This window comes from Anabrus simplex, chromosome 2 (assembly GCF_040414725.1).
Source record: "Anabrus simplex isolate iqAnaSimp1 chromosome 2, ASM4041472v1, whole genome shotgun sequence".
Taxonomy (NCBI): domain Eukaryota; kingdom Metazoa; phylum Arthropoda; class Insecta; order Orthoptera; family Tettigoniidae; genus Anabrus; species Anabrus simplex.
The window spans coordinates 836,055,821-836,068,926 of NC_090266.1; positions in this window are offsets into that span (position 1 = coordinate 836,055,821).

A 13,106-nucleotide genomic window follows, 5' to 3' on the forward strand; every position below is an offset into this window, starting at 1 on the left:
CCAGTAAATATACCGACACGAGGCTGACGTATTTGAGCACCATCAAATACCACCGAACTCAGCCAGGATCGAACCTGCCAAGTTGTGGTCAGAAGGCCAGCGCCTCAACCGTCTGAACCACTCAGCCCGGCTGGAATAAGTTTGAAGGGAAAAGTAGTTTATGAAAGTTTTCTAGTTCATCAAGTTGATTGTGAAGATAACAGGAAGATTACAGCAATTATATCAATAGATAAGAAAGATAGTTTCAAAATGTACGAAATCCGTGTTGAAATACCGCAGGTGGGGTTAAGCTTAAAATCTCAGCGAAGTACTTCGGTTTAGGTAGTATCTAATCTTTAAGCTGTAGCGTAGCCAGGATCGGATGAAGGGCGGGTTATTGTTACAAAATGCTGATAGAACATACCGGTATAGAAATGGCGTATGGCTTTTAGTGCCGGGACTGTCCGAGGACATGTTCGGTTCGCCAGATGCAGGACTTTTGATTTGACTCCCGTAGGCGACCTGCGCATCGTGAGGAGAATGGAAGGATGATGAAGACGACACATACACCGAGCCCCCGTGCCAGCGAAATTTACCAATTACGGTTAAAATTCCCGACCCTGCCGGAAATCGAACCCGGGACCCCTGTAACCAAAGGCCAGCATGCTAACCATTCAGCCATGGAGCCGGACAACATACCGGTAATGAAGGTGCGTGTGTCGTAGGAGCATGCATGACTTGTCTATATAAAGACACTGATACAAGTGAATTATGTTGATATTCAGATCGCAGTACACTACACAATCGAACAAAAACAATGCGATCAAGGTCAATAGTTTTACAGCGAATTGCATGTTCAGTTTACAATCTAAAATCCAATTTCCGAGATTTCTTAGAAAATAGATTCAACAGATCTGTTGGTTTTCCTTTTGTAAAAATTCCATGGGGGAGCCTAACCCCCAGTAACCCCAGTAACGCCCCCCCCCCCCCTGTTGGCTCCGCCCGTAACTTTAAGGTACAACTGCTTTTTGCATACAGTATTTATTACGTGGCTACATCATAAACTAATTTATCCTCCTTTTTGCTGCTCTTACACACATATCATCACACGCACATTGGATTTGTAGTACTTCGAAATCCGCGGCACTTCGCTACGTGCGCGCGCCGTTGTATTTCGAATGAGTGTACCTTGTTGCCGTCAGAGTACACCACCCGCCTCGCAAGCTTGTTCATCCAAGCGTAGCGGCCGAGAGAGAAGAGAGAACGAAGAAAAAGCCCTCCGGCATACTTTTGCTTGTGCCTGGCGTGTGGGTTAGGAACTGCCCTGGCTCGAGCGGTCCGTGTGTGCCATAGAGCGAGACAAAGAGAGAATTATAAAGAAGAAGAAGGGGGCGGAGTTTTCCCACACTAACACGCTCCTTCGGAAGGCACTGGGGAAAGAGAAAAAAATGCGGGACTCCCGCCACGGCACGTGCAGCGCTGTCGTCCGGGGAGAAGCGGAACTACCGCGCGTTCTGCTGGTTCTTTACTCTCCCTCTCTCCCCACCACAACTCGCCGAGCAGAGCCGGGACCAATGGGAGAGCCTAAGTCACACGCTGCCACGCTTGCGACCACGAGGCTTCAAGTTCCCCTTTTCCCCTCCCTGCACCACGCTTTCATTCCATCAGTGTCTACTCTTTATTTTTATTTCACTCTTGCGAGACCCCAAAGAGTGTGGGAACGAGAAAAATAACTTCTTTTTATTTTTGAAACGTAATTCCGCATCGCAGAAGGAAAGAGTCTTAAGGGGATAGAAAACAAAAGAATGAGACGTCTCGCATTCTCAACAAGGAATCATTAAAACAAAAAAAAAAGAAATCGCCCAACGTGACGAACAGGGAATACAACCAAAGAAAGCCTACATGCTTGCACCGCATTAATCATTATACTGTATTACACCTATTCTCTTAAGGGCAATGCCATTTGTTTCCAAGGTGACTCCGGGAATGAAAGAATCAGTTGTGTTTCGGTCATTATCTGATAAAATCAGGGACCTCCAAAGCTGTGCGCGATAATTCTCGTATTATGAAAGGCACAGAAATGATGCTGAGTGGTTTAATTTCAAGCTGCGGTCTGCTCTATGTTAATTCTACCCGTTAACCCCAAATATTCGCATTTTTTAAATTTTATTTTTTGCAATTTACTTTACGGTGCACCGACACAGTAGATCTTATAGCGACGATGGAGGAAAGGGCTAGGAATGGGGAAACTTGGAAAACCATCTTCAGGACTGCCGACAGAGGGGTTCGAACTCACTATCTCCTGAATGCAAGCTTTTAGCTACATGACCAGACCGCGCAGCCACTTACTCGGCAATATTCGCATTAATAGCCACCAACAGTTGAACACGGATTCACCCCAGGCAGAATTGATAATTACATTTATTGTTATTATTTCTGGTCTCTTTCCCATATTATTTTGGTCGGCACTTGATGTGGACTTCTCCCATTTTTCTTTTTATACCGAATGTTCTTCATGACATCAATCCAACCTGAAGAAATGTATTCAATATGACCTATGACCTGTTCCTGTGCTAGTGTTGCGTGTTGTATGAAAATAGGTATTTTAAAACGAAGACAAACACCCAGGCACCGAACCATAGGAATTAACACAAACGGTTGAAATTCCCAGCTCGGCCAGTACCCTGACCGTTCCACCAAGGAGCCTGATTGTAGTAGTAGTAGTAGTAGTAGTAGTAGTATCAGGCGAGTTGGCCGTGCGGTTAGGGGCGCTCAGGTGTGAGCTTGCATCCGGAAGATAGTGTGTTCGAACCCCACTGTCGGCAGCCCTGACGATGGTTTTTCACACCAGGCAAATGCCGAGGCTGTACTTTAATTAAGACCACGACCGTTTCCTTCCCACTCCTACCCCTTTCCTGTACCATCGTCGTCATAAGACCTATCTGTGTCGGTGCGACGTAAAGCAAATTGTACAAAAAAAGCAGTAGGTCTAGTAGTAGTGTCCAGCTCCTTGGCGAATTGCCGGCATAGTGCCCTTACGTTCTGGGGGCCTCGGTTTCGACTCCCGGCCGGGCAGGTTAAAACTTCCCAATACATAGCGTGGGTGTCAGGAAGATGATGATGATTATTATTATGATTATCATTATCATTATTATTATTATTATTATTATTATTATTATTATTATTATTATTATTATTTCCTTCCTTCCTTCCTTCCTTCCTTCCTTCCTTCCTTCCTTCCTTCCTTCTTTCTTTCTTTCTCTTCTTTCTTTCTTTCTTTCTTAATCCCTTTACCCTCCAGGGTTAATTTCTCCCTCGGACTCAGTGAGGAATTCCATCTCTGTCGCCTCAAGGGCAGTGTCCTGGAGCGTGATACATTGTGTCGGAGGGATACAACTGGGGTGAAGGACCAGTACCGCGCCCAGGTGGCCTCACCTACTATGATGAACAGAGGCCTTTTGGGAGGATGGGAAGATCGGAAGGGATATACAAGGAAGAGGGAAGGGAGCGGCCGTGGTCTTAAGTTAGGTACCATACCAGCCTTTGCCTGGAGGAGAAGTGGGAAACCACGGAAAATTACTTCGAGGACAACTGAGGTGGGAATCGAGCCCCCACCCCTCACCGCCACCCCCGCTACTTAGTTGACCACACGATGCTAAGTGGATCCCGTTCGATTACTCGTAAAACTTTTTACGGTTTAAGAAAGAAAGAAAGAAAGAAAGAAAGAAAGAAAGAAAGAAAGAAAGAAAGAAATAATAATAATAATAATAATAATAATAAAATAATAATAATAATGGTAGTGATGATGATGATGATGTCCGCCTCCGTAGCGTAACGGTTAGTGTTATTAGCTGCCGTCCTCGGGGGTCTGGGTTCGATTCCCGGTACTGCCAAAAATTTAAGAATGGCAGGAGGGCTGGTGTGTGCTTGAAATAGTACATGCAGCTCACCTCCAATGGGGGTGTGCCTCAAAAGAGCTGCACCACCTCGGGATGAGGACACGCGTTTACTTGTCCGCCTCCGTAGCGTAACGGTTAGTGTCATTAGCTGCCGTCCTCGGGGGCCCGGGTTCGATTCCAGAAATTTAAGAATGGCAGGAGGGCTGGTATGTGGTTGAAATGGCACATGCAGCTCACCTCCAATGGGGGTGTGCCTGAAAAGAGCTGCACCACCTCGGGATGAGGACACGAGTTTACTTTTACTCGTAAAACTTTTCAAATTTCGTGGCAGAGCAGGAAATCGAACGCGGGCCTCCGGGGTGGCAGCTAATCCCACCAACCATTACACCACAGAGGCGGACATCATCATCATCATCACTACCATTATTATTATTATTATTATTATTATTATTATTATTATTATTATTATTCTTTCATTCTTTCTTTCTTTCTTTCTTTCTTTCTTTCTTTCTTTCTTAAACCATTTAGGCTCCAGGGTTGGTTTTTCCCTCGGACTCAGCGAGGGATCCCACCTCCACCGCCTCAAGGGCAGTGTCCTGGAGCGTAAGACCTTGGGTCGGGGATACAACCGGGGAGGAGGACCAGTACTTCGCCCAGGCTGCCGGACCTGCTATGCCGAATAGGGGCCTTGTGGGGGATGGGAAGATTAGAAGGGATAGACAAAGAAGAGGGAAGGAAGAGGCCGTGGCCTTAAGTTGGGTACCATCCCAGCATATGCCTGAAGGACAAGTGGGAAACTACGGAAAACCACTTCGAGGATGGCTGAGGTAGGAATCGAACCCACCTCTACTCATTTGACCTCCCGAGGCTGAGTGGACCGCATTCCAGCCCTCGTACTACTTTTCAAATATCATGGCAGAGCGGTGAAGCGAACCCGGGCCTCCGGGAGTGGCAACTAATCACGTTAACCACTACACCACAGACGCGGACATTATTATTATTATTATTATTATTATTATTATTATTATTATTATTATTATTATTATTATTATTATTATTATTTGTCTAACATTGCACAAATATAGGTAGGTTTTGGGCAAGTACTAAGGAGCTCGGTAGCTGCAGTCGCTTAAGTGTGGCCAGTATCCAGTAATCGGGAGATAGTGGGTTCGAACCCCACTGTCGGCAGCCCTGAAGATGGTTTTCCGTGATTTCCCATTTTCACATCAGACTGTACCTTAATTAAGGCCACGGCCGCTTCCTTCCAATTCCCAGGCCTTTCCTATCCCATCGTCGCCATAAGACCTAGGGCCTATCTGTGTCGGTGCGACGTAAAGCAAATAGTAAAAAAAATCCCATCGTAGGCAGACCTGAAGATGGTTTTCCGTGGTTTCCTATTTTTACACCTTAATTGAGATCACAGCTACTGTATATCTCTGCGTCACCAAAAATCCGTGTTAGTGCGACGTTAAACAGCTAAAGAATGGAAGGAAGAAAGAAAGAAAGAAAGAAAGAAAGAAAGAAAGACAGAATACTGAGCGACCTGAGCGTTCGTTCTAATATAGCCTACTTGTACCTGAATATATTCGTCTTGTGCCTAGTAAAACCGCTATATGATAATATTTCAGCTTAGAACTCTGACCAGATAGATTGTCATCTAAGGTGCAGTATCACATGAACAATATAAACGAATTTTCATTCTAAGTGATACAAGTGCTGCGGGTCAGTATTCCTCCTCTCAACATTGTCACATAGCCGTATTTCGAGGCGCAACGACGATATCATCTTCCTTATTTTCTAGCGCTTTAACGTCGCAGAAACACATCGAAGGTTTTCGGCGACGCAAGGATAGGACATGTAGTGCCCGTGGACTTAAGGTACAGCCTGGTGTGAAAATGGAAAACGACGGAAAACCATCCTCAGGGCTGCCGATCCTGAATATGCCATTCATAATGCTATAACGTCCGGCTCCATGGCTAAATGGTTAGCGTGCTGGCCTTTGGTCACAGGGGTCCCAGGTTCGATTCACGGCAGGGTCGGAAATTTTAACCATGATTGGTTAATTTCTCTGGCACGGGGGCTGGGTGTCTTCATCATCATTTCATCCTCATTACGACGCGCAGGTCGCCTACGGGAGTCAAATCGAAAGACATGCACCTGGCAAGCCTAACATGTCCTCGGACACTCCCGGCACTAAAAGCCATACGCCATTTCATTTCATAATGATATAACTAACATGGATGTGAGTAAACCAGATTCCTCAACTTGCCTAAGTAAACAACCACATTGTACGTAATCTGGCCCCGAGGGTAAGAGGATTAATGAAATGAAATAGAAATGGCGTATGACTTTTAGTGCCTGGAGTGTCCGAGGACAGGTTCGGCTCGCCAGATGCAGGTCTTTTGATTTGACGCTCTTAGGAGACCTGCGCGTCGTGATGAGGATGAAATTATGATGAATACGACACATACACCCAGCCCCCGTGCCTGCGAAATTAACCAATTATGGTTACAATTCCTGACCCTGCCGGGAATCGAACCCGGGGCCCCTGTGACCAAAGGCCAGCACACTAACCATTTAGCCATGGAGCCGGACAAGAGGATTAATGAAATAATTTTACAAATGAGATATTCTGACTTCTATTTACATACCTATTTTGTCAATGTTATATCTTGACCGAACGTAACAAATTTCCATGTTTAATTGTAATTTTATTTTTCATTATGTCATCTATTTTTGATACTTAACAGGATGACCTAAGAACAGTGTCAAATGGCTCCACACAAAGTTATCAATCCTTTTTTTGCTATTTGCTTTACGTCGCACCGACACAGATAGGTCTTATGGCGACGATGGGATAGGAAATGCCTAGGAATGGAAAGGAAGTGGCCATGGCCTTAATTAAGGTACAGCCCCAGCATTTGCCTGGTGGGAAAATGGAAAAACACGCAAAATCATTTTCAGGGCTGCCGACAGCGGGGTTCTAAGAAGAAATGTTTCTTTAAAAAAAAGTAGATTCCAAATACCAATTTTTACGGCTGTAATAACTTTAGTTTTTGAGATATAAGTATCGTAATACAAAGAATTCAACTAAATTTTCAATTCATTCTCTTCCCCCTTAAGTGGATTTTTCGAAAACAAAAGAATACGTATTTCTTTACTTTGAACGAAGATTCCAAATACAAATGTTCATGTCTGAAACATCTTCAGTTTTGAGATATAAGTATCCTCATAAAAATAATTCAACTATTTTTTCACCCCACCCCCCGTTAAACTGATCGCCCTCAGAAATGCGTGTTTCTTTATGTTTAAAGGAGATTCCAAATACCAGTTTTCAAGTCTGTAACCTTAATTTTTGAGATATAAGTATCCTCATAAAAAGAAATAATTTTTTCACTTTCTTTCACCCTCTCCCATAAGTGAATTTTCCGAAAAAAAATACGTATTTCTTTGTTTATATCGGAGCTGCCAACACCAATTATAACGACTGTAACATCTTCAGTTTATGAGATGTATGTGTCCTCATAAAAGGAATTTAACTCATTTTTACCCCTCACCCCAAGTTGATTTTCCCCCAAAAATCCGCGTTTCCTTATTTTAAAACGAGATTCGAAATACCAATTTTCACGTCTGTAAGAACTTAAGTCTTTATTAGATATAAGTATCCTCATACAAATAATTCAACTAATTTTTCAATTCCTTCAACCCCCCCCCCCTTAAGGGTATTTTCAGAAAACAAAAATACGTTTTTCTTTAATTTTAACGGAGATACCAATTACCAATGTAACATCCTCAGTTTCTAAAATATCAATATTCAAATAAAAATACGTCAGCACCATTTTCAGTCCATTTACCCCCCCCTCCCACAAGTGTTTTAACACGACAATACGTGTTTATTTATTTCTAAACGAGATTAAAATACCAATTTTCACTTCTGTAATATGTTAAGTTTTACAGGAGATTCCAAATACCAATGTTTTTGTCTGTAACATGATACGTTTTTGAGATATACTGTAGATATAGTCTTTCTAAAAATTCACACACTTTTGTCACTAATGTTCACCCCATTAATTGGAATTTCGAAAAAATCGTGTTTCTTTGTTTTTAAATGAGATTCCAATTACCGATTTGCATGTCTGTAATGTCTTCAGTTTTTGAGATATAAGTATCCTCATAAAAGGCATTCAACTAGTTTTAACCTTTTTTCACCTCCCTTAGTGGGATTTTCCGTAAACAAAAAATACGTGTTTCTTTATTTTTAAAGGAGATTCCAAATACCAATTTTTACATCTGTAAACTTTTTTTAAGTTTTTGAGATATAGATATACTCATTTAAACAATTCAACCCCCTTTTCACCACCTTAGCAACGGAAAATCCAAAAATCCTCCCTTAGCGAGCACCTACACTCTAATATAAATATATCGTCAAAATTTCATTTCTTTATGTCCAGTAGATATGGCTCTGCGATGATGAATCTGTCAGTCAGTCAGTCAGTCAGTCAAAATACGCCTGTCTTTATTTTTTACGGATATTCCGAATACCAATTTTCTCGTCCGTAACATCCTTCGTTTTCGAGATATAGGTATCCTCAAACAAAGAATTCAACTCATTTTTCAATTCATTTATCCCCTCCTCCTTAATTGGATTTTCCGAAAACAAAGGAATAAGTGTTTCTTTATTTTTAAAGAAGATTCCAAATACAAATTTAATGTCTGTAACACAAGTAAGAAGACTACAGGAACTAAGTGGAGAGAGGAGAGAAAGCCAGCTCATTGAAGTATTGGAAGAAGAAGAAAGCAACAACTTTACTGAAGAGTAGATACGAGCCCCGTGGTCCTCAGTAGGCCTAAACGACAAAGAAGAAGAATGTCCTCATAAAAAGAGTTAACCCATTTTTTCAGTCCTTTGTACAACCAACTTAAGTGAATTTTACGAAAACAAAAATACGTGTTTCTTAATTTTAAAGTAGATTCCAAATACCAATTTTCAAATCTGTAATATGTTCAGCTTTGGAGATAACAGTATCCTAATTAAAATAATTCAAACCCTTTTTCAGTAATTTTTATTCCCCTCCCTAAGTGTTTTTCCGAAAACGAAAAAATGCATGTTTCTTTATTTTAAAGGTACAAATACCAAATACCAATTTTCTCGTCTGTAATTTCTTCAGTTTTGGAGATACCAGCATAGTAATAAAAATAATTAAACCCATTTTCAGTCATTTTACCACCCATATGTTAAGTTTTTGAGACATACTGTAGATATGCTCATTTTTAAAATTCACCCCCTTTAACACTTCCCCTTAAGTGGATTTTCAGAAAACAAATCATGATTGTTCCTTTACTCTTGAAGGGGATTCCAAATGCCAAATTTCACGTCTGTGACATTTTACGTTTCTAATATATATCGTAGGTATACTCATTTTAAAAATTCATCCCCCTTGTCACTCCTGTTTACCGCCTCTTAAGAAGATTATCCAAAAAAATCTTGTTTCTTTATTTTTAGAGAAGATTTCAAATACCAGTTTTCAAAACGGTAACATCTTCAGTTTTTTAGACATAATTATCCTCATAAAAGGTATTCAATCACTTTTCACCTTTTTCCACGCTCTTAAGGGGATTTTCCGAAAACAAAAGCATACATATTTCCTTGAACTGGTGAGTTTTTCAGATAGTGATACACTTATTTTAAAAATTAACCTTCCTTTTCACCCCTTAGAGACGGAATATCCAATAATCCTCCCTTAGAGAGCACCTAAATTGTAATATAAATGTATCCTCAAAATTCCATTTCCTTATGTCCAGTAGATATGTCAGTCAGACAGTCAGTCAGTCAAGACATGTTATCTATATACATGTAATAACTGCGAGGAGGAGGAGGAGGAGGAGGAGGAGGAAGAGGGATTGAGCTGACCTCCGTGACGTTACGCTGTCGGATACAGAACGTTCCATAGTTTTCTATCAAGATGGCGTTGGGAATGACATCTGGCCGTAAAACTAGGTTAGACCCCTCCAGTCGACATGGCTAAGTCCCTGTCAAAATAACAGTTGTGAGGTTAAAGTCGTTTAATTTTTCAAAATTCCAAGCACGCGGCTAAGTTCCGTGCCTGTACATAGTTAAGTCGCATAAAGGTAACAGCAGTGAGGTTAGATTCAAATTCCGCGCCTCACGCCTGTCAATAGCATGTGGTTAGGACCTGTTAAGATGGTAGCAGTGAGGTAAGCCACGTTCTCTTTTTTCAAATTTCCGCGCCTGCACGTGGCTAAGTCCCGTCAAGATGACGGCAGTAAGGTTAAGGATCGTTCAAAATTCCCCGCCACATAAAAGAACCTGGCTACGTCCTTTCAAGATAACAGCAGTAAGGACACAGTCGTTCTCTTTTTCAAAATTCCGCGGCACACACATGTTAAAAGCATGTGATGTGAGGCTGAGAAGTCAAGATGCGTGCGCATCGACATTCGAAAAAAAATACGAGATGAGCTTGCATTCTCTTTTACCAGAGAGCGCAACTGTGTGCACACATCGACAATCGCCAGTCGATGTGCATGCATCGACAAGCGAAAAGATTCGAGATGAGTTTATATTTTTTACCAGAGTGCGCAACAATCGCCTCTCAATGCGCGCGCATTAACCTTTCTACTGCACGCGGATCTGCGCATCCCCCCACCCGCTCAACGATGATATAAATACAAATGCTAGTCGTAGTTTCACTCGGTCGCCTCGTGAGAAGCGGCTGTGCCCTGGTATCTTAGCCGGGGGAGTAATTTTTTGTAGAGGACTCGCCGCCAAGGCGGTGGACCTCTATGGAGAAAGAGAGAGAGAGCACATCTCTCATTCACCCATCCCCTATTTTTGGTAAGGGGAGCTGAGAAAAGAGGACTACCACTCTACCCTCTCCCTCGAATTCAACAAAGCAAAAAGTTATCTGAGGTTAGCCTTGCAATATTGCGCGCCTCAGCTCGCACTTAAGTCCCGTCTGTGAGATTAGCCTCGCCCGCTTTTTCAAATTCCGTGGTTTACACCTGTTAATAAGCACGTGGTTAGGTCCTGTCAAGATGACAGCAGTGAAGTTAGCCATGCACACTAATTCAAAATTCAGCGCCAAAACAAGTCCACTTGGTTAGGACCTGTCATGATGGCAGCAGTGAGGTTAGCGACGTTATCTTGTCCAAGAAAGTGAGGTTAGGGTCCGTCAAGATGACAGCTGTTATCTTGACAGCTGTCAAAAGCACGTAGCTTTGTTTACAAACAACAGCCCGTGCCCGGTCACGTGGTCATGACGTCATGTGGTCAATGACCTTGGCCTGGGTCAATGACCACGGGTGCTGACTCAGCACAAACATGCTGACGAGGTGTTTTAGAACATACATTGCTGTACTATCTTGACAGCTGTCAAGGGCACGAGGCTTTATTTGTAAACAATAGCACGTGGAAGCCTTAAGCTGACCTCGTTTAAAATCACAGATGGTGACTGTGTAGTTGGACCCCTCCAAAATATAAACGGGATGGGCATCTGACCTTAAAACTGGGCCCAAGATAGCAAGTGTGTAGTTAGCCCCGTCCGAAATGGCGGGCGGGAAGGATATCTATCCGTAAAACTGAGCCTCTAAGCCCTGTGTAGTTAGGCCCCTCCAAGATCGCGTCGGGAGGGACATTTGTCCATAAAACTGGGCCCTGTGTAGTTAGGTCCCTCCAAGATGACGTCAGAAAGGGCATCTGGCCAAATAACTAGGTTAAGTCATATGTGCCACCTCTGGCGGGAAGATCAAAATGGCGACGGGATGGTCGACTGATCGTTAAACTGTGCCCTGTCTAGTTATGCCTCTCCAATATGGCGTCGGGAAGTTCATCTGACCGTTAAACTAGGCCCTGTGTAGTTAGGCCCCTCCATGAGGTTAGGTGTGTTCCCGTATGCGAATCCCATTGCCCTACTACTCAAGATGACGTCGGCAAAATGCGCAAATCCCCATTGCCCTACTACACAAGATGGCGTCGGGAAGGGCATCTGACCTTAAAATTAGGTCCTGTGTAGTTAGACCCCATCCATGAGGTTAGGCATACTCTCTTATGCGAATCTCCCATCGTCCTACTTCTCAAGATGGTGTCGCGATAATCCCCATTGCCCTACTGCACAAGATGGCGTCAGGAAGGGCATATAGCCGTACAAGTGAGGTTAGGCCCCTCCATGAGTTTAGGCTTGCTCTCTTACGCGAATCCACATTGCCCTACTACTCAATATGGCGTTCGCGAGGAGCCACATCTAGCCGTTAAAGTGAGGTTAGGACCATAAAAGATGGCGACTGTTGCAGTCGGGAAGGGCATCTGTCCGTAAAAGTGAGGTTAGGCCCCTCCAAGATGGCGACTGTAAGGTTAGTCTTGCTAGCTTATGCAAAATCCACGTCGGGAGGGCAACTGGCCGTAAAGTGGGGTTAGACCCCTCCAAGATGGCGACTGTGAGGTTAGACATGCTCTCTTATGCAAAATCCGCGAATCAGCATTGCACTACTACCATACAAGGGTTCAATGGCCTCGGGTGCTGACTGAGCACAAAATATGCTGACGAGGTGTTTTAGAACATACATTGCTATACTACTGAGGTACTTAGTCTCGTCCTCAAAACAAATTGAAACAATCTTCAACATGTTAGCTGCGAAATTTGTAATTATTCATGTATATTCCATATTGTTATTTTGCATCAGATTCCACAATCATCAGGAAGATAATAAACCTTTTGATTTTAATATTGTAAAATAGTTTTCTCATTCGATTTTAGTTTTATGACACCCGTATTCTCCTACCCTTTAAACCGCTAAGTTATTTGAATATGTTTTGGATGCCCACTTGATTTTATTAACCCAGATAACGACCCTGTAAATTTATCCCCGGAGACTCTATGAGTAGGGGGCGGGTGCAGTACGAAGTTGTGTCTTCTTCAAAATATTTCTCCTCTAAGTGGTTTAAATGGTGGTTGACTCTCAAAAACACAATACCCATTCTTCCTAAACCGTTTCAGGCACGAACTTATTTTTTTATAAAGGGTGGTCTTCTATATCCAAGATGTTAATAAATATTTAAAAACATTTACCCTCTTCAAAAGCATTCATTAGTCCATTACTGTTCGACGTACGAAATCAAAATTTCACAGGTGGATCGCTTTTACGTCCTAGATGTTAAATAAGATAGGGTTTTAAACATTCAAATTGAGTGTTAGATCAGAAAATTAATAATTA